Consider the following 22,519-nt stretch of genomic DNA (forward strand, 5'->3'; position numbering starts at 1 on the left):
GGAGTCAAATAGCAGGCTCAGAGTCCTTAAAATGTAAAATATCATCTCCCACTGTGAGCTCTCGTTGGTTAAAACTTCGACGAGGATGGCTAAAATTGATGCACGTAGTCTTGTCTGATGAGAACCTAAAAGCAGTCTTACTAGCCCAAGCTTCCAGCCTCCTGATGGTCAGATGTAGTTACCTCATTGTCGTCGTGATCGGAGAAAGAGAAGAAGATTGCAAAGTCATCTACAAAGAAAACGTTTTTAACAGGGTTCCTGACTGCAGAAGAGATACTACTGATAGTGAGTGCAAACAATGTGACACTGAGTACACTGCCTTGTGGGAACCCCATTCTCTTGAACATAGCAACCAGTCAAGGAATCACCAGTGCATTTCAAAAGTATCGGTCCTCAATGAAGGATTGGATACGAAGCAACAAATGCCCACACAGTCCACATTCACAAAGTTGGCGGAGGATGATGCACCTCCAAGTTGTGTCCTACGCTTTTTTGAAGTAAAATCACAAACCAAATGGTTTGGGTGCAACAAAGAATCCTGTATCGCAGTCTCCAGTTGAAACAAGTCCCATAGTGCTCAGAGCCATTTGAACCATTTTTTTTTTCAACAAGCTGTCACAAGCAGAACAGTGGTGCCTGAAATCACACTGGGAGCGGCACAGGCGGCTTTGGGATTGGATCTATTGAGACTGTCTACACTACGCTTGTCGGTCCTCTTTTAGAATACTGCTGCGCAGTGTGGGATCCTTACCAGATAGGATTGACGGAGTACATCGAAATAGTTCAAAGAAGGGCAGCACGTTTTGTATTATCGTGAAATAGGGTAGAGAGGGTCACTGAAATGATACAGGATTTAGGGTGAACATTATTAAAAAATAAGGCATTTTTCTTGCAGCGGAATCTTCTCACGAAATTCCAGTTATCAGCATTCTCCTCCGAATGAGAAAATATTTTGTTGACACCGACCTACATAGGGAGAAATGATCACCACTATAAAACAATGAAATCAGAGCCCGCACAGATAGATATAGGTGTTCGTTCTTTTCGCGCGCTATACGAGATTGGAATAACAGAATTGTGACGGTGGTTCGATGAACCCTCTACCAGGCATTCAAATGAGATTTGCACAATATCAATGCAGATGTAGATGTAGAGATCAGGTGGAACATTAGACGGTTCCTGGCTCTGTTCCCTCCATGACGCTATCAATGTCCTTGACAGTAAAATCACCATGAGAGAACGCTCACTGATCCGAAGATCTAGTTGCACTTTCTTTGAGTTAGAACGACTTCTTGTGTGATGTTTTTCCTTACTTATGGGAGAGGTTACTTGCATGAGTAGTGGTGACGGCTTAGTGTGCTTCTAATGGTGTGCAGCGGTACGTGGCTGAGTTTCGATGTCCATCGTCGACAGCATCCGAATGATTTCAGGTTCAAGTATAGCTTCCCCCCTCCCCCCCTCCACAGGTACTCTGACAAGTTCATGTACTCGTGCTTGAATTTGTGGTCTGGGTTTATATGGAGGCATCACCCCTGGTGACTGGCTTCTTAAAGGGCTGATGCAAAAGACATGGCAAACACTAACTTTATCTTGGAGCTCTTACGTTTGGTCCGTGTTTGCGTAGAAAAACAATAATATTGGAATTGTGAGTCCGCCTTGATGCAAAATACTTCTTGTTATTTATTTACTTATTTATTCCCCAAACTAGTTTCAGCGACAAATATCGCCAACATCAGTGGGTTCTCTAAATCTAAAACATACATAAAATAGCATAGTTATAAAACACTGCAACACTTCATTACATTTGTACTGTTTGTTTTTTAAATATTATTTTCTGTGAATACTTTTATATTATCTTATTTATTGTACATTGCAGCATGGTTTTAAGAATTGTTGTCGCTGATTGAAGCATATTTTCAGTGCTTTCTCTGTTGCCGTTTTTCTTGGCATACATCATGTCATCTGCAACTGTGTGAGCGGATGTTAGTAAACAAATACTAAAACGTGAACTTACGTATGTCAGCGTTATGCGGTTGGGACTGCGGATACGGTTTTGGTGTAAACTAGACTGTTACTCAGTTTGTCGTATACTCACGTTTGTTGGGCGGCTTGCAGCTACTTTTATACACAGAAAAACAAAACTTTCGCACTTCGTTTATGATCTTGAAACTTCCTGGCAGATTAAAACTGTGTGCTGGACCGAGACTCGAACTCGGGACCTTTGCCTTTCGCTGGCAAGTTTTCTACCAACTGAGCTACCCAAGCACGTCTCACTCCACGTCCTCACAGCTTTACTTCTGCCAGTACCTCGTTTCCTACCTTACAAACTTTACAGAAGCTCTCAAGCGAAGGAGGAGACCTGCATGCCTGAGCCAGCGTTATACAACTGGGGGACAGCAGGTGGCCCAGATGTTGCCCACTAGAGACTGTTCTTGTCAACACATAGCACACCTTGCAGTTGGCAGCTTTTTAATGGAAGTGCATACCTTCCTCGTGGTCCGGGCAGTAAAGCCGACACTTCAGTTCCCTGAAACAAACAATATTCCACACCTGCACCTAACAATGGTCACAGAAGTATGTCCAGAGCTTACAGTGGAAGTGGCTGGCAACTCTGGCCAGTCCCTAGCTGAGGAAACCTGCAGTCGCCAGAACTAGTTCTGCAAGGTTCGCAGGTGAGCTTCTGTAAAGTTTGGAAGGTAGGAGACGAGGTAATGGCAGATTTAAAGCTGTGAGGGTGAGGAGTGAGTCGCGCTTGGGTAGCTCAGTTGGTAGACCACTTGCCCGCGAAAGGCAAAGGTCCCAGGTTCGAGTCTCGGCCCGGCACACAGTTTTAATCTGCCAGGAAGTTTCATATCAGCGCACACTCCGCTGTAGAGTGAAAATCTCATTCTGGAAACATCCCCCAGGCTGTGGCTAAGCCATGTCTCCGCAATATCCTTTATTTCAGGAGTGCTAGTTCTGCAAGGTTCGCAGGAGAGCTTCTGTAAAGTTTGGAAGGTAGGAGACGAGGTAATGGCAGATGTAAAGCTGTGAGGACGGGGCGTGAGTCGTGCTTGGGTAGCTCAGTTGGTAGAGCACTTGCCCGCGAAAGGCAAAGGTCCCGACTTCGAGTCTCGGTCCGGCACACAGTTTTAATCTGCCGGGAAGTTTCATATCAGCGCGCACTCCGCTGCAGAGTGAAAATCTCATTCTGGAATGGTCAATCTGTTCATGCAAAAATGTTTACTGTTGTCTATGGAACATTGATTTTACCCAGGTAGGGCATGGGTGTGCCCACATGTTGGCAAGGTTGTTGGAACGATAAGGGGCAGTCAAATGAAAACCGAACACCAAGCACAGGAGGACCATGGAATAGTTCCATTCCAAAGTAATCACCACATGTGTTAAGACGTTTATCCATCTCGGAAACGAATGATCAATTTATATTTCATAGAGCGCAATTGACCACTGACGGATCCACAACTGCACCCACTCTGGCACATCCTCGTCCAACTGAAACCGACATCCATCCATGTCTTACTTCAGGTCACTAAAGATGTGAAAATCACACAGTGAAAGGCCAGGGATTTATGGAGAATATTGCAGTGTTTCCCAACAAAATCACTGAAAGCATTGTCTTTGTCCAATTGTCAATGTGGTGGTGGACATTATCGTACAACAGGATGATTCTGTCCAATAGCATTCCTGGGCATTTTGACTTTATGGTGCATCGTAGTTCCTACAAAGTATCTTCAGAGCACTGTGCACTGAATGTGGTTTCATGTTCGAGGAACTCGACGAGCATAAGGCACCTGTAGTCGAAGAGGGAGGTCATGATGACCTTGCCAGCACTTTTGTGAGCAGGTTTTGATATCTTTGGTGTGGAAGATGTAGGCTGTTTCCAGTGTTGGCTTTGCATTCGCCCTCGAGCCGTTGGAATGTTGTCGGGTAGAATAATCCTGTTGCATGATAAAGTCCACCACCCCACTGCCAGCTGGACGAAGGCTGCACTTCAGCACTTTGGTTGGGAAATACGGCAACGTCCTCCATACAGTCCAGATCCTCCACGATGTGATTTTCACATCTATTGCGACCTGAAGGAAGACATGTATGGGTTTCGGTTTCAGTAAAACGAGGACATGCAAGAGTGGGTGTCAGTTGTCGACGCGTTCTATGTAAGAAGAAATGATCGTTTCGTCTCCCGTGTGCCATTCGATGGCCCCGCTGTGGCGGGTACTCGGTTTAAATTTTACTGTCTCTCATACACTGCAGAAGTTTCGCTGGGAAGTCATTACACATGCTCCATAAAGTCCCGATCCCTCCCCATAAGATTTCCATATTTTTGGAGCTCTGAAGGAAGGCAATTGTTGCGACCGATATGCTTCAGACGAGGATCTGCATCCCTGGATATGGTCATGGTTCCGTAGGCATCCACAAACGTTTTTTCACGAAGGCGTTGGTCAACATGTTTCACTGTGGGATACATGATTTAACAGCTACAGCGATTGCTTTTGTAATAATAAACTGTTTACTTACTTTGTTCCATCTGTCCCGTTTTCGTCTGGCCGCCCCTCATAGGTAACATGCCCCAGCGGCGACACTCGCTCCTCTTCAGACAAGTCAGAAAAAATCTGGTACCAACAAAAGTCTGTTTTGCGTAGTGCAAGAAAGAAATGGCACGTTATACTAGTCCTAAGGCTTTCTCTATTAGTCAAAAATGCATGATAACGTCTCTTTTCAGCTTCAGTACATCTCTCTCTCTTGCTGGGACCTCATTCATGTGAAAAGTATTTTGAGTTACATCTTACGCTTTTGTGTCGGCACTACTTGACATGGTGTGTTTATTATGGTAAGCAACACCTGGTAACTGACGTCTGGTTAAGGAAGTGATGGCTGTAACTTCTTGCAGTCACATTGTTGCCTTAAAAACTGTACCTTTCCTTTCTCACTCAGAACAAGAACATAAATTTTCAAACTGATACAGGTGCTGTAACCACTTAGACCTATTTACTGACATACCAGCAATTACGAGCGCCATCCTTTCAGGCCACAACACACAGACTGGCGTTTTGTAGCAACCAAAATATTCAAGTAAAAATGATATATCCGGTAATGGTTTGACACAAAAAAGTAATAAAACCAACAGGCGTTATAGCAGTCTCTTTGTTTACACTTCGCTTGTGAACCACAAAAAAATATCAACATAGTATATTTGATTATTTCAAACTAATTATAATGAATGTGTTAAGTCCTCCTACCAAAGTGCTATAAAATTCTGGTACCAAGAAGCATATTGATGAAAAGTACACTTTATAGCGTTATTCAGATGCCTTTAAAAATTATTAGCTGCCAAAAATTGGAGGGTTTTAGCTAATCTAGTTTTAACTGGTATACTGCCTCTGATATTGCCATCGATCTTACTAGTACTCAGGCCAATTGCTTTTACAGTGTATTCAAAATCGTATTTTTGTGAAATTCTGGAAAAGATGTATATCCAGCCGCGGTTCACAAAATCAGTTCGCTTGCATAGGAAAAGAACACATCAGCACAGCTCTATTTCTCTATTTCTTGCTAGCTGTTTACTTGTGCAATACAAACACAGGAGAGCTGCCCTCACTTCTAATAGTTCGCTATCGTTCATTTCACGGAAGTACTATTGTCCATATAAGCACTTATGGCCCAGAAATGTCTTACCTCAAACACTAATGACAATGCTGCCGACCACATTGTTACAAATCGTGTGGTGGGCATTGTTGCTGGGCAATACTGTTGACAGCATAGAAATATGGAGCACAAAAACACACCATAACAAATAGGTTTCAGGCATTGCCTCTTGCTGACAATGAGATAGAGCTAAAGGGCCTTGCGTATCCTAGTCGTGCAGTAGTGTCTACTCTATCAAAGGCAGGCCAGCCACAGACAGGAAAGAGGGGACTGTTCCCATGTTACACATGTGAAAGTGTCACCAGAGGAAAACGAACCAAATTTTCACTCGGTGTGTACCCTGAGATGAATCGTCTACCAGGTGGAAGAGGTCATCCGAGAAACAACTGAGAGCCTATGTTGCCATCATTGTTGCTCACATTGGCACCAACGACGTCTGTCACCTGAATCCTGAGACCATTCTCAGTTCTTTCCGGAGATTGTCGGATATCGGATGTGATGAAGACAGAGAAGCTCCATGGTGAGGATTCTGTCTTGATCTCTATTTGCAACAACATTCTGGGGATTGATCGGGTCTCTCGTCTGCACCCGAGTGAACGATCTACATCGGATCATCTGTCAGTTCTGTGAAGAGCTCATCTATAAATTTCTCGACATATGCTGCACAGTAGAGACTTTTGAAGTCGCTTTGGATAAGTCATATCATTGGAAACAGCCACACTACTTAAAGAGTAGATGTGGAACATACATAGGAGCTTTTCTTAATTAGGCTAATCTCCGAGACTCCCACTGGAATAACTGTCATCATGTACGGCAATTACTACAACAGACTAGATAGCAAATATATGAAGATCGAGCCGGCCGGTGTGGCCGTGCGGTTAAAGGCGCTTCAGTCTGGAACCGCGTGACCGCTACGGTCGCAGGTTCGAATCCTGCCTCGGGCATGGATGTGTGTGATGTCCTTAGGTTAGTTAGGTTTAATTAGTTCTAAGTTCTAGGCGACTGATGACCTCAGAAGTTGAGTCGCATAGTGCTCAGAGCCATTTTATGAAGATCGATTCTTAAAATATTGGCTATAAACTGCCACAATATTCACAGCAAAGTCTTAGAACTCAAATTTCTCCTAGAAACCCAAGTTAGAGACAAAAGAAGTTTTTGTCAACTTATGGAATGTGTAGCAGATAGACTAACCCACTGACTGCAAATTTTCTTTTTTTTTTTAATCTACACTTACTCTACTGGCCATTAAAATTGCTACACCAAGAAGAGATGCAGATGACAAACGGGTATTCATTGGACAAGTATATTATACTAGAACTGACATGTGATTACATTTTCACTCAATTTGGGTGCATAGATCCTGAGAAATCAGTACCCAGAACAACCACCTCTGGCAGTAATAACAGCCTTCATACGCCTGGGCATTGAGTCAAACAGAGCTTGGATGGCGTGTACAGGTACAGCTGCCCATGCAACTTCAACACGATACCACAGTTCATCAAGAGTAGTGACTGGTGTATTGTGACGAGCCAGTTGCTCGGCCACCATTGACCAGACGTTTTCAATTGGTGAGAGATCTGGAGAATGTGCTGGCCAGGGTAGCAGTCGAACATTTTCTTATCCAGAAAGGCCCGTACAGGACCTGCAACATACGGTCGTGTATTATCCTGCTGAAATGTAGGGTTTCGCAGGGATAGAATGAAGGGTAGAGCCACGGGTCGTAAAACATCTGAAATGTAACGTCCACTGTTCAAAGTGCCGTCAATGCGAACAAGATGTGACCGAGACGTGTAACCAATGGCACCCCTTACCATCACGCCGGGTGATACGCCAGTATGGCGATGACGAATACACGCTTCCAATGTGCGTTCACCACGATGTCGCCAAACACGGATGCGACCATCATGATGCTGTAAACAGAACCTGGATTCATACGAAAAAATGACGTTTTGCCATTCGTGCACCCAGGTTCGTCGTTGAGTACACCATCGCAGGCGCTCCTGTCTGTGATGCAGCGTCAAGGGTAACCGCAGCCATGGTCTCTGAGCTGATAGTCCATGCTGCTGCAAACGTCGTCGAGCTGTTCGTGCAGATTGTTGTTGTCTTGTAAACGTCCCCATCTGTTGACTCAGGGATCGAGACGTGGCTGCACGATCCGTTGCAGCCATACGGATAAGATGCCTGTCATCTCGACTGCTAGTGATACGAGGCCGTTGGGATCCAGCACGGCGTTCCGTATTACCCTCCTGAAACCATCGATTCCATATTCTGCTAACAGTCATTGCATCTCGACCGACGCGAATAGCAATGCCGCTATACAATAAACCGCAATCGCGATAGGCTACAATCGGACTTTTATCAAAGTCGGAAACGTGATGGTACGCATTTCTCCTCCTTACACGAGGCATCACAACAACGTTTCACCAGGCAACACCGGTAACTGCTGTTTGTGTATGAGAAATCGGTTGGAAACATTCCTCGTGTCAGCACGTTGTAGGTATCGCCACCGGTGCCAACCTTGTGTGAATGCTCTGAAAAGCTAATCATTTGCATATCACAGCATCTTCTTCCTGTCGGTTAAATTTCGCGTCTGTAGCACGTCATCTTCGTGGTGTAGCAATTTTAATGGCCAGTAGTGTATTTCGGGTTCCCTGATTGACATAAAGACTGGAAAAAGAATGTAAAATAAAAACATGAAATAAACATTGTACACTCCTGGAAATGGAATAAAGAACACATTGACACCGGTGTGTCAGACCCACCATACTTGCTCCGGACACTGCGAGAGGGCTGTACAAGCAATGATCACACGCACGGCACAGCGGACACACCAGGAACCGCGGTGTTGGCCGTCGAATGGCGCTAGCTGCGCAGCATTTGTGCACCGCCGCCGTCAGTGTCAGCCAGTTTGCCGTGGCATACGGAGCTCCATCGCAGTCTTTAACACTGGTAGCATGCCGCGACAGCGTGGACGTGAACCGTATGTGCAGATGACGGACTTTGAGCGAGGGCGTATAGTGGGCATGCGGGAGGCCGGGTGGACGTACCGCCGAATTGCTCAACACGTGGGGCGTGAGGTCTCCACAGTACATCGATGTTGCCGCCAGTGGTCGGCGGAAGGTGCACGTGCCCGTCGACCTGGGACCGGACCGCAGCGACGCACGGATGCACGCCAAAACCGTAGGATCCTACGCAGTGCCGTAGGGGACCGCACCGCCACTTCCCAGCAAATTAGGGACACTGTTGCTCCTGGGGTATCGGCGAGGACCATTCGCAACCGTCTCCATGAAGCTGGGCTACGGTCCCGCACACCGTTAGGCCGTCTTCCGCTCACGCCCCAACATCGTGCAGCCCGCCTCCAGTGGTGTCGCGACAGGCGTGAATGGAGGGACGAATGGAGACGTGTCGTCTTCAGCGATGAGAGTCGCTTCTGCCTTGGTGCCAATGATGGTCGTATGCGTGTTTGGCGCCGTGCAGGTGAGCGCCACAATCAGGATTGCATACGACCGAGGCACACAGGGCCAACACCCGGCATCATGGTGTGGGGAGCGATCTCCTACACTGGCCGTACACCACTGGTGATCGTCGAGGGGACACTGAATAGTGCACGGTACATCCAAACCGTCATCGAACCCATCGTTCTACCATTCCTAGACCGGCAAGGGAACTTGCTGTTCCAACAGGACAATGCACGTCCGCATGTATCCCGTGCCACCCAACGTGCTCTAGAAGGTGTAAGTCAACTACCCTGGCCAGCAAGATCTCCGGATCTGTCCCCCATTGAGCATGTTTGGGACTGGATGAAGCGTCGTCTCACGCGGTCTGCACGTCCAGCACGAACGCTGGTCCAACTGAGGCGCCAGGTGGAAATGGCATGGCAAGCCGTTCCACAGGACTACATCCAGCATCTCTACGATCGTCTCCATGGGGGAATAGCAGCCTGCATTGCTGCGAAAGGTGGATATACACTGTACTAGTGCCGACATTGTGCATGCTCTGTTGCCTGTGTCTATGTGCCTGTGGTTCTGTCAGTGTGATCATGTGATGTATCTGACTCCAGGAATGTGTCAATAAAGTTTCCCCTTCCTGGGACAATGAATTCACGGTGTTCTTATTTCAATTTCCAGGAGTGTATTTCAGTCGATCCCCAATTGGTGATCATGGCACATGTCACTCTCTTTTTACGTTTTCTTTTATTTTTGTGCCGTACAAAGCATTCCATGTGGAGTCCGACATTGCACACAGATCACTGCTTCTCTGCATTTTCTGCAAATTCTGCATTTTCTTTGTTTCCCAAATGTCTTGGGTTCAATCACGTGTCCAGTTAGAGAAGTCCTTAGTTTAAGTTGTACACATGACGTGGATGCTTTCGGGTAAGTGGATGCCCTGACCATTTTGGATCAGAAGCAGCGGATGATTGAGGAAGATACGCCCTTGCCACGATCCTTCCGAATTGGAATAGGGGAATATTTTTATTCGTGAGGCAATAGATTTGGGAAACGCACATGATCCACTGTTTGAATCCAGAACTCACTGGTTTCCCATGAAAACTGTTTTAGATAATGGTGTCTTTAATACTGAAACGTTTGCTCGTCAATCCTCCAGCTATCAGAGAGAACCTGAAATTTCATGGATTCTTATTCAGCAAGTCCATAATGGTACGAATTTTGAAAACTTTATCTTGTTTGTCAGCAGAGATTTGTTCAGACGTGTGTTATCAATGAAGTGAAGGTAACACTTGATTTCCAGGTATCTGTTGCAGCTCATACACTATTGTACACACCTTACATCAGTGTTCTCATCGTCATTCAAATATAATTGTTTCTTTGTCTCCAGTGAGGAGCAGTATATCAAAGAATTTTTTTATGCATTCAAAGGATAACTCAAAGCTGCGATTATTCTTCTGTGTAGCATATCGGACACTTTCACTAGCAGTCAAGTTCAGTACTTGGCAACAAAAAATTAGCTTTCATTTTCTTCTTGTGATGGTCTGCATTTTCCTCGTTCTACCTTTGTTCATTAGTATGAACTTATAAGGTACCTGGCACATCAGCTGGAAGAGTATCTACCAATATATTCTTGCCAACATAGGACTTGCCATCTACGCGATCTGGAGGGATCTTGACAATGTCAGTGGTCTCATTCACTTCACCCTCGTCATACAAGAAGCCAAGATATTGTGGTCACTTATAATTTCTTCAATTTCCCTTATAGACAGTGCTTTATAGCCACTCATCCTACCTGAGGAGAAAAGAAGAGCAAAATGTTTTAGGCAGAACCTGACATGAGCCCAAAATGGGGATCAAAATTCAGAGAGCCCTCCTGAGAAAATAAAATTAGCCTCGGAAATAAATAACCGATAAACATCTTCTAAGGTCATTACAGAACATGTCAGTACACATGTGTTGAAAATTATTTATACACTCCTGGAACTTGAAATAAGAACACCGTGAATTCATTGTCCCAGGAAGGGGAAACTTTATTGACATATTCCTGGGGTCAGATACATCACATGATCACACTGACAGAACCACAGGCACATAGACACAGGCAACAGAGCATGCACAATGTCGGCACTAGTACAGTGTATATCCACCTTTCGCAGCAATGCAGGCTGCTATTCCCCCATGGAGACGATCGTAGAGATGCTGGATGTAGTCCTGTGGAACGGCTTGCCATGCCATTTCCACCTGGCGCCTCAGTTGGACCAGCGTTCGTGCTGGACGTGCAGACCGCGTGAGACGACGCTTCATCCAGTCCCAAACATGCTCAATGGGGGACAGATCCGGAGATCTTGCTGGCCAGGGTAGTTGACTTACACCTTCTAGAGCACGTTGGGTGGCACGGGATACATGCGGACGTGCATTGTCCTGTTGGAACAGCAAGTTCCCTTGCCGGTCTAGGAATGGTAGAACGATGGGTTCGATGACGGTTTGGATGTACCGTGCACTATTCACTGTCCCCTCGACGATCACCAGTGGTGTACGGCCAGTGTAGGAGATCGCTCCCCACACCATGATGCCGGGTGTTGGCCCTGTGTGCCTCGGTCGTATGCAGTCCTGATTGTGGCGCTCACCTGCACGGCGCCAAACACGCATACGACCATCATTGGCACCAAGGCAGAAGCGACTCTCATCGCTGAAGACGACACGTCTCCATTCGTCCCTCCATTCACGCCTGTCGCGACACCACTGGAGGCGGGCTGCACGATGTTGGGGCGTGAGCGGAAGACGGCCTAACGGTGTGCGGGACCGTAGCCCAGCTTCATGGAGACGGTTGCGAATGGTCCTCGCCGATACCCCAGGAGCAACAGTGTCCCTAATTTGCTGGGAAGTGGCGGTGCGGTCCCCTACGGCACTGCGTAGGATCCTACGGTCTTGGCGTGCATCCGTGCGTCGCTGCGGTCCGGTCCCAGGTCGACGGGCACGTGCACCTTCCGCCGACCACTGGCGACAACATCGATGTACTGTGGAGACCTCACGCCCCACGTGTTGAGCAATTCGGCTGTACGTCCACCCGGCCTCCCGCATGCCCACTATACGCCCTCGCTCAAAGTCCGTCATCTGCACATACGGTTCACGTCCACGCTGTCGCGGCATGCTACCAGTGTTAAAGACTACGATGGAGCTCCGTATGCCACGGCAAACTGGCTGACACTGACGGCGGCGGTGCACAAATGCTGCGCAGCTAGCGCCATTCGACGGCCAACACCGCGGTTCCTGGTGTGTCCGCTGTGCCGTGCGTGTGATCATTGCTTGTACAGCCCTCTCGCAGTGTCCGGAGCAAGTATGGTGGGTCTGACACACCGGTGTCAATGTGTTCTTTTTTCCATTTCCAGGAGTGTACAATAATGTAACTTATGCTGTTTTGAAAATGTTCAACTCTTGTAACTCTGAAAAACTTCACTTCTTCACACAAATAATCCCATAAAATTCACTTGTTTAACAACAACTGATTAATAATCAGGACACAAGTTTGGAAAGATCTAGACGACTATGCAATATAGTAACAAATGCTGACAAAATAATTACAAACACAAAATTTCTGTTACAAAGACAAGTCGCCAAATGGGAATCATGCCAATGAATGGGTTAAATTCTCCAAGAGTAGTGCTGTCAGTAGCAGGGCTGCCTACGGCGCGCCAAACTTAATACGTGTAGGGTGTGCGGGCCACATGCAGGGCAAGACCTGGCCTGTCTCGACTTTGCTCGGTCCTTCTCTGAAGCATCCAGAACAGCATGACAGTTCATTGAGTATTGCGGTGTGGCTTTTTCGGTGGCACGACTCTCTTCAGCTCGGCAGAATCATAGTGTCAGCAATTTTTACCCTTTGCTATTTGTTCATGGTATGGAGGACATTCACAGGTCCAGTTGCTGTTTGCACAAAAAGAGGCAATCTAGTCATCTGTCGCAACAAGCATTTAAAAACGAATGGCAGTGACAGAAGAGAGGGATGAGAATTCTCAATCTATATTATGTAGTTGCATAGGTGATGGGTACCGTAAATTTGCTATGAAACGTTACAGTACAATGCAAAAAGAATTTAAATATTAGTTGAGAATAAAAGAGCAAAAAATTACAACGATCGATAGGCGCGACTCATAGTTCCGTACATCAAGAAACACGTTGTGCTTAATTTTCAGGCTTGGAGCACGCGATGAAATTGATGGTATGAAAGGTAAATTTCTGATGTCACACACATTATTCCATTGTCAGTTGCAACAGTTTTCGATGGAACTGAACGAAGTAGAGGGAGCCTTTGTATGTTATTGCAAAGTACATTGATTAAATAGCATGCCAGGAACAATTTCTTGATTTAAAACTCGCTATTATTGAATTTAGGGACGAAAATTAGAATAGCCGGACTGGATCGCGCAGACCTTGCGTTTTAAGTGGACTTGACTGCACACTGCCCATAGTAAGACACTGCAAAGTGAGAAACAACATCTGCTTTGATGGGGGTGCATTTAAAAAGAAAATAGCGCTGTAGAAGGGACACATTCTGACAAAGACAATCCAGTTCCCTGAGCTCACTGGCGTTAATTAAAACGGAAGATTTAAAGAGTTCATTGTTGGCTTGAAAGGTATTACTCAGATAGTTTCCCAAACGTTTCACACCTGTTTTCGAGCTGTTTTCAATACTGTTTCCCGTTTCAGTTGAAAGCACCCCTTTGCATGTGCAGATGTAACTGACATATCTACAAGATTATTCCCATTTTAAAGACAAATCCCTTTAGCATTAAAACTATAGAAGATGTCTTCATTGCTTCCCTCAGGCAGTGAGTCCACGACTCTATAATGAGATTACAAAGTGTTACAATATATCAATCAACATGTATACTGAAGAGCCAAAGAAACTGGTACACCTACGTAATATCGTGTAGGGTCCTCACGAGCACCCAGAAGTGCCACAACACAACGTGGCACGGACTCGACTAAATGTCTGAAGTACTACTGGAGGGAACTGACAACATGAATCCTGCAGCGGTGTCCATAAATCCGTAAGAGTATGAGTGGGTGGAGATCTCTTCTGAACAGCACGTTGCAAGGCATCCTAGATATGCTCAATTATGTTCAACTCTGGCGAGTTCGGTGGCCAGTGGAAGTGTTTAAACTCAGAAGTGTGTTCCTGGAGCCACTATGTAGCAATTATGAACGTGTGGGGTGTCCCATTGTCCTGTTGGAATTGCCCAGGTCCGTCGGAAAGCTCAATGGACATGAACGGATGCAGATGATCAAACAGGATGCTCACGTAGATGTCACCTGTCAGAGTCGTATCTAGATGTATTAGGGGTCCCATATCATTCCAACTGCACATACCTCACACCATTACAGAGCTTCCACCAGCTTGAACAGTCCGCTGCTGACCTGCAGGGTCTATGAATTCATGACGTTGTCTCCATACCCGTACACGTCCATCCGCTGGATACAATTTGAAGCGTGACACGTCTGACCAGGCAATATGTTTCCAGTCATCAACAGTCCAATGTCACTGTCGACGGACCCAGGCGAGGCATAAAGCTTTGTGTCACGCAGTCATCAAGAGTACACAAGTGGGCTTTTGGCTCCGAAAGCCCATGTCAATGATGTTTCACTGAATGGTTAGCATGCTGATACTTGTTGATGGCCGAGCATTGAAATCTGTAGCAATTTGTAGAAGGGTTGCACTTCTGTTCAAAAATGGCTCTGAGCACTATGGGACTCAACATCTGAGGTCATCAGTCCCCTAGAACTTAGAACTACTTAAACCTAACTAACCTAAGGACATCACACACATCCATGCCCGAGGCAGGATTCGAACCTGCGTCCGTAGCGGTCACGCGGTTCCAAACTGAAGCGCCTAGAACCGCACGGCCACACCGGCCGGCAGGTTGCACTTCTGTCATGTTGAAAGATCTCTTCAGTCATTGTTGGTCCTGTTCTTGAAGGATCTTTTTCCGGTCGCAGCGATCTCAGAGACCTGATTTTTTACAAGAGTCCTGATGTTCACAGTTTACTCGTGAATGGTCATATAGGAAAATCCCCATTTCATTGCTACCTCGGCGATGCTGTGTCCCATCGCTCGTGTGCTGACTATTAAACACCATGTTGAAATTCACTTAAATCTTGATAACCTGCCATTGTAGCAGCAGTAACTGATCTAACAACTGTGCCAGACAGTTGTTGTCTTATATAGGCGTAGCTGACCGCAGTGCCGCATTCTGCCTGTTTACATATCTCTGTATTTGATTTTGCATGCCTGTACCAGTTTCTTTGGCGCTTCAGCGTGTGTTGTGTGTGTGTGTGTGTGTGTGTGTGTGTGTGTGTGTGTGTGTGTGTGTAGGGGGGGGGGGGAGGGAGAGCGTGTAAGAGAGAGAGAGAGAGACAGGCAGAGACAGCACATTCCATTCTGGCACACTTTTCATATCAAATTAACTAACTAATTAATTAAATTGATCAATTAATTACCCTCTCAATCTCCCTCCCACACCTGGAAAAAAAGGAAGGAAATTCAAATTTTCCTGGTAAATTAGATTTTTCGTGGTAAATTTGAAAGCTAATGACACTGCATTGCAGAGGACACACTAATAATTGTAATAATAATAATAAATTCATTATTTATAAAAATTCAGTTTGATTATCGCTGGTGCAGAAAGATATAGGGTACTCTCTTAGGACTCCATCAGGAACCAAAGATGAGTTTAGTGCTCTAGCCCTGTGATACAAGATGTAACAGATATTAAGTTGACAAGAACAGATTTTTTAACGACTGAGAGAATACTTATGGGAAATGCAACCTATTCCATGCTTTTGTATTGGATTTTCACATCAAGAATCAGCAAGTAACGATACTTTATCAAAATGAAAATGCGTGTAGTCTCCAGTTTATTCTGTCTTCCAAAATAGCTCACTTGAAAGGGAGGAATCTACAGAGACATTCGAGGTGTATGGACAACATCCCTGTCTTGGATTGGGTAAAGTGGATTTTTTAAAATAGGGAGTCTGTGTTAGAGTTTGAATTACAGTTATAGCTCTACAGCCAAGCTGCACCTAGCTGTCTCGCAGTGTACTAGAAGTTAGCGACATTGTCAGGCATGGTCACGAGGGCTTGGTTGACTGGAAGTCACACTTAAGCATGTTGCAACTGGAAGGGAACAAAGAAGGGCTACAGCCAGTCAGCCCTTCACATACATAGCACACACGTTAGATAGCACTGGACTAGACTGGAGGTGACTGGTCAGTTTTTTAGTCTTGAGAAGCTGTGTTCAAGTAAGACAATGAGCACTACACTCGTAAAAAATATAGTATGATGTATTTCCCATGTTACTGTTGGCTAGTATACGACATGCATTTTGTTAATAGATACAACTGTGTTTCATTCCCCAGTGCTGTCGCCACACGACTCCTACATATAGGGAGTATGGATTTGTAGCAGCACTCCCTTCTCCATAACGACCGCTCCCTTCCCGACAACCTCAGTAAGGCCAACCACTTCGCTTCCCACCTTTCTGAGGTCTTCTCCATCCCTGATGATCCCCACTTTGATTATTCTCTTTTCCCCACCATCATGGAATGCACTGATACCTCAGTCACTCCACTTGCCCCTAGTCTCCAGTACTTGGGGCAGTTGCCACACTCTGACATCAACACTCCAATCACAGCACAAGACATTAAACTTATCCTCCGGTCAAAACGCAACACAGCCCCTGGTCATGACTGTGTCCCTACCGCCACCTTAGACAAAGTCCCTTCTCCTTCCTGACAGTCCTTGCCAATCTCTATAACGTCATCCTCTCTACCAGCTTCTATCCCGACCTGTGGAAGACTCCCGCATCCTCTTACTCCTCAAACCCAACAAACCCCCTCACGTCGCCTCTTCCTATCGTCCCATCTGCCTCACCTCCATCTTCAAATACATCCTCTCCTTTTGTATCCATCAGCACGTTAATCAACACCACCTCCCCCCCTTACCCAGCGTGTCTTCCGACCCTCCTTCTCCATCGAAGACCAACTCCTTAACCTCGTCCACCTTCTCTCCCTCCAGCCCAACTCCTGTCACTCCACCATTGTTGCTTCCCTCAACCTCCAAAATGCATATGACCACATATGGCATCCCGGTCTCCTCTTTAAACTCCAAACCTATGAACTGCCTATCAGTTTTGTCCATCTGATCACTTCCTTCCTCTCACGCCGTCCTTCTTATGTCACAGTCCACAACATCAACTCCCGTATCTTTTAGCCCACTGCTGGCATGCTCCAGGGCTCCGTCCTCTCTCCTCTCCTCTATCTCCTGTACACCAGTGATATGCCTGTGCCATCCTCACCTGTCCACCTTCTCCAATATGCTGATGACACCGCCTTCCTGCCTCTCTCTCCCACCCTTCAACGATCCCAATGCACCCTCCAAACCCACCTTGACCTGCTCGCCAACTGGTGTAACCAATGGTTCCTTCGTCTCAACCCCTCCAACACCCATGCAATCATCATAGGCCGCACCACCTGCTCCTTCCGTCTCCATGATTTCTACCTTACCATTTGTAACCTCCCCCTCACTTTCCGACCTTAATGACAGTGAAAAATGAAACCGAGTGTACCTAATGGGAGTTTTGGAAAAGCAATCGTCACCGAAGTTAACCTGTCGGTAAAGAGGGAGGAAAGGGTTACATCTTAATGAAAGGAAATGCGCTAATGAAACTGGTGGAAATTAATTTTGAAAAGGTGTAAAGTTAATAAAGAAAGTAAATGTGCAGCCGTTACGTTAACAATTAACTAGCGGTAATTAGGTATTTGAGATTTGGGGGAAATCACGGTCGCCAATCCTGAGGACAATTACTATAGTAACTGAAAAAGAAAGGTTATTACACATATAATTAGCACTAGAAGCGTGGCAACTGAAGGTTGACACGTGTAGTGTGAAAACTGAAAGTTTGTCAGAAGTAATAAATTTCGCTACACCCTGACTTAATTTAGCAAAGAATTAATAAAACCGGAAAATCGAAAGTTAATTTAGTGACTGAAGTTAATAGTGAGCTTTCTTTCTGAAGCACATCGAAATTCAGTAAAATACGGTTAGTCTTGGACTACCTCAACAATCATTTCAAAAAACTACTTGAATCTACGCAATTTGGAAATAAGAGATTTAACTTTGAACTTGAATTAAATGATTCTGAACAATTAACAATAGTAAAATTTAGTACGTACCAAGCTGAGCTGCAGTCACAGGTAAGCTAAAATACGATAACAAAACTCGCACTCTTAATTTGTGCTTGTGTAATCTGAATATTGTAGCCAGCTAACTGAACTTTGAAATTAAAGCAGTGAAATAGAATTAGCTATATTACTTTAGTGCTGGCGTTTAAATTTCAACGACACTCGGGTTCATTTCGGAAAAGGAAGGGACCCTGCTTGGTAATGCAATTGGGACAATGAGCAACAAAGGTTCATGCTAAGTTGCTGTTATTATAGTTACGAAAATGGTACAGTTTGAAAAGCTGAGGTCTGCCATACAGTTCTAAAACTTTACTTGCTTCCAGTCTTCCTTGATGGTTGATTGAAGGTTTGAAGCCGTCGATCGAGGAGGTGGCGACAGTCACTCATTGTCGGCCGTCGCTGTTGCAGAAGCTGGATGTTGGCGCGCCTTCTTCTCGACACGGTCACCAGACGAAACGGGCTCTTGATGTGCGCTAGTTAATGTTTCCCGTCCGCGACACCATGTCAGAAACTATCATCGCAAGTCGAGCGCAATTACATGCTGCCAAACCCCGAAAGCGCGGCAACTCGCGGGAGCGTCACACAACACACCTGCTCCACTCGCTACTCCCGCCACACTCTCTCCCTCAGCCCGCGCTCCACGCGGCAGAGTTAACACTACCAAAGATCCTACACACTTTGATTCTTCACACGACCTATCGACGTAATCGTTCGATAGCAGTTTTCCCTAGGCAAGACCCAGCGTAAAAATACAAATAATATTTACGAAACAAACCAATTATACATCGACATAAATGCATAAATATACAAATAGTAAAACAATTACAATATACAAAGAGACAGAAATGTCATATCTTGAGGTAACAAAGCAAGGAAAAAAAATAGTACAATAGATGGAAATAGGAGGATATGCATTTCCGGCGTTACACATTTACAGTCGTCCCATCCAGCTCACCCCCACCCTGAGATACCTAGGCCTCACCTTCGACCGTCAGCTCACCTGGACCCCTCACCTCCTGACCATCCAGCAGAAAGCCCATTCCCGCCTCTGCCTCCTGAAACTTCTATCTGGCCAGACATGGGGATTGCATCCTTCCACCATCCTCCACACCTACAAATCCCTCATCCATCCTATCCTCTGTTATGCCAGCGTTGCCTGGATCTCCGCACCCACCCACTTTTACAAGGTCCTCCAACTCCTCGAACACCATGTGCTCCCCCTTGCCTTCTGTATCCGCCTTCCTTCCCCCACATGACTCCTGTATGACCTCATCCCCTTCCCCCACCTCCTCCTTTTCCTCCAACATCTCCGCATCCTTTACACTGTCCGCAGGCTTAATCCCCCCCACTTCCTGGTTTCCTCCTTCCTCTCCACCCTCCACCCATTGCCGCGCCACTATCGCTGTATCTGTCCCTCTCTCCACCTCCACACCCTCCATCTCCATCATCAGGGCAATTTTCAGCACCTCCCCCCCCCCCCCCCCAGATGTTGAACTTCGCTGTGACATCTACCTTTCCTTCCTGCTGTAACCTGACCTTGTTCACCCCTCCCCAGGGCCCCCTTTTTCCTCTCTCCTCCTTCCCCCAGAGTGGATTTTTCTCCTAACTTCCCTGAGTCCCTGCACCCCCTCCTCGACTGCTTCCCTACCAGACCCTCTTCAGTGCACCCCTCGCCTGTCTCCCCCATCTCCTCCTTTCCCTCCCTTCTTCCTTTCTCCCTCCTCTCCTTCCCTCCCTCCCTTCTTCCCTCCTCCCCCTCTCCTCCCCACCTTCTTCCCTCCTCCCTCGTCTGTATGCTTCTGGCAGATCCTCTCTGTTTGCTGATCGTCGTCAGTGCACTACGTCAGTGTTGTGTTTGGTGCTGTTCTCCTGAGTGTCAAGAGCTGTGATTGTAATTGTGTGTTGGACTTATACATAGTGTTATTGTCAGTGATATGACTAACGTCTTTCGGCTAAAGAGCAGCGCATATGCTGCTGCCAGCCTGCCCCAGATGGGGCACTGAAATACAATAAAGGAAAAAACAAAAAGATAGCAGCACTGGGATTGTGGGTACTGTCCTAATATTGTTATTCATCCTTACATCCCTCCCAGCGGCTATTTACTTGTTAACTGGCACGAATCTACTCCCCTGCACTTAAGTGATAGTTTGCTGTCCTATTGTTACTCATCATTCCCACATGTTGTTGTTGTGGTCTTCAGTCCTGAGACTGGTTTGATGCAGCTCTCCATGCTACTCTATCCTGTGCAAGCTTCTTCATCTCCCAGTACTTACTGCAACCTACATACTTCTGAATCTGCTTAGTGTATTCATCTCTTGGTCTCCCCTACCCTTCACGCTGCCCTCCAATGCTAAATTTGTGATCCCTTGATGCCTCAGAACACGCCCTACCAACCGGTCCGTTCTTCTTGTCAAGTTGTGCCACTAACTCCTCTTCTCCCCTATTCTATTCAATACCTCCTCATTAGTTACGTGATCTACCCATCTAATCTTCAGCATTCTTCTGTAGCACCACATTTCGAAAGCTTCTATTCTCTTCTTGTCCAAACTATTTATCGTCCATGTTTCACTTCCATACATGGCTACACTCCATACAAATACTTTCAGAAACGACTTCCTCACACTTAAATCTTTACTCGATGTTAACAAATTCCTCTTCTTCAGAAACGCTTTCCTTGCCATTGCCAGTCTACATTTTATATCCTCTCTACTTCGACCATCATGTTATTTTGCTCCCCAAATAGCAAAACTCATTTACTACTTTAAGTGTCTCATTTCCTAATCTAATTCCCTCAGTATCACCCGACTTAATTCGACTACATTCCATGATCCTCGTTTTGCTTTTGTTGATGTTCATCTTATATCCTCCTTTCAAGACACTGTCCATCCCGTTCAACTGCTCTTCCAAGTCCTTTGCTGTTTCTGACAGAATTACAATGTCATCGGCAAACCTCAAAGTTTTTATTTCTTCTCCATGGATTTTAATACCTACTCCGAATTTTTCTTTTTTTCCTTTACTGCTTGCTCAATATACAGATTGAATAGCATAGGGGAGAGGCTACAATCCTGCCTCACTCCCTTCCCAACCACTGCTTCCCTTTCATGCCCCTCGACTCTTCTAATTGCCATCTGGTTTTGTACAAATTGTAAATAGCCTTTCGCTCCCTGTATTTTACCCCTGCCACCTTCAGAATTTGAAAGAGAGTATTCCAATCAACATTGTCAAAAGCTTTCTCTAAGTCTACAAATGCTAGAAACGTGGATTTGCCTTTCCTTAATCTTTCTTCTAAGATAAGTCGAAAGGTCAGTATTGCCTCACATGTTCCAACATTTCTACGGAATCCAAACTGATCTTCCCCGAGGTCGACTTCTGCCAGTTTTTCCATTCGTCTGTAAAGAATTCGCGTTAGTATTTTGCAGCTGTGACTTATTAAACTGATAGTTCGGTAATTTTCACAGCTGTCGACACCTGCTTTCTTTGGGATTTGAATTATTATATTCTTCTTGAAGTCTGAGGGTATTTCGCCTGTCTCATACATCTTGCTCACCAGATGGTAGAATTTTGTCAGGGCTGGCTCTCCCAGGGCCGTCAGTAGTTCCAATGGAATGTTGTCTACTCCCGGGGCCTTGTTTCGACTCAGGTCTTTCAGTACTCTGTCAAACTCTTCATGCAGTATCGTATATCCCATTTCATCTTCATCTACATCCTCTTCCATTTCCATAATATTGTCCTCAAGTACATCGCCCTTGTATAGACTCTCTATATACTCCTTCCACCTTTCTGCTTTCCCTTCTTTGCTTAGAACTGGGTTTCCTTCTGAGCTCTTGATATTCATACAAGTGGTTCTCTCTTCTCCAAAGGTCTCTTTAATTTTCCTATAGACAGTATCTATCTTACCCCTAGTGAGATAAGCCTCTAAATCCTTACATTTGTCCTCTAGCCATCCCTGCTTAGCCATTTTGCACTTCCTGTCGATCTCATTTTTCAGACGTTTGTATTCCTTTTCGCCTGCTTCATTTACTGCATTTTTATATTTTCCGCTTTCATTAGTTAAATTCAGTATGTCTTCTGTTACCCAAGGATTTCTACGAGCCCTCGTCTTTTTACCTACTTGATCGTCTGCTGCCTTTACTACTTCATCCCTCAGAGCTATCCATTCTTCTTCTACTGTATTTCTTTCCCCCATT

This window comes from Schistocerca cancellata, chromosome 4 (genome assembly GCF_023864275.1).
Source record: "Schistocerca cancellata isolate TAMUIC-IGC-003103 chromosome 4, iqSchCanc2.1, whole genome shotgun sequence".
Classification (NCBI taxonomy): Eukaryota; Metazoa; Arthropoda; class Insecta; order Orthoptera; family Acrididae; genus Schistocerca; species Schistocerca cancellata.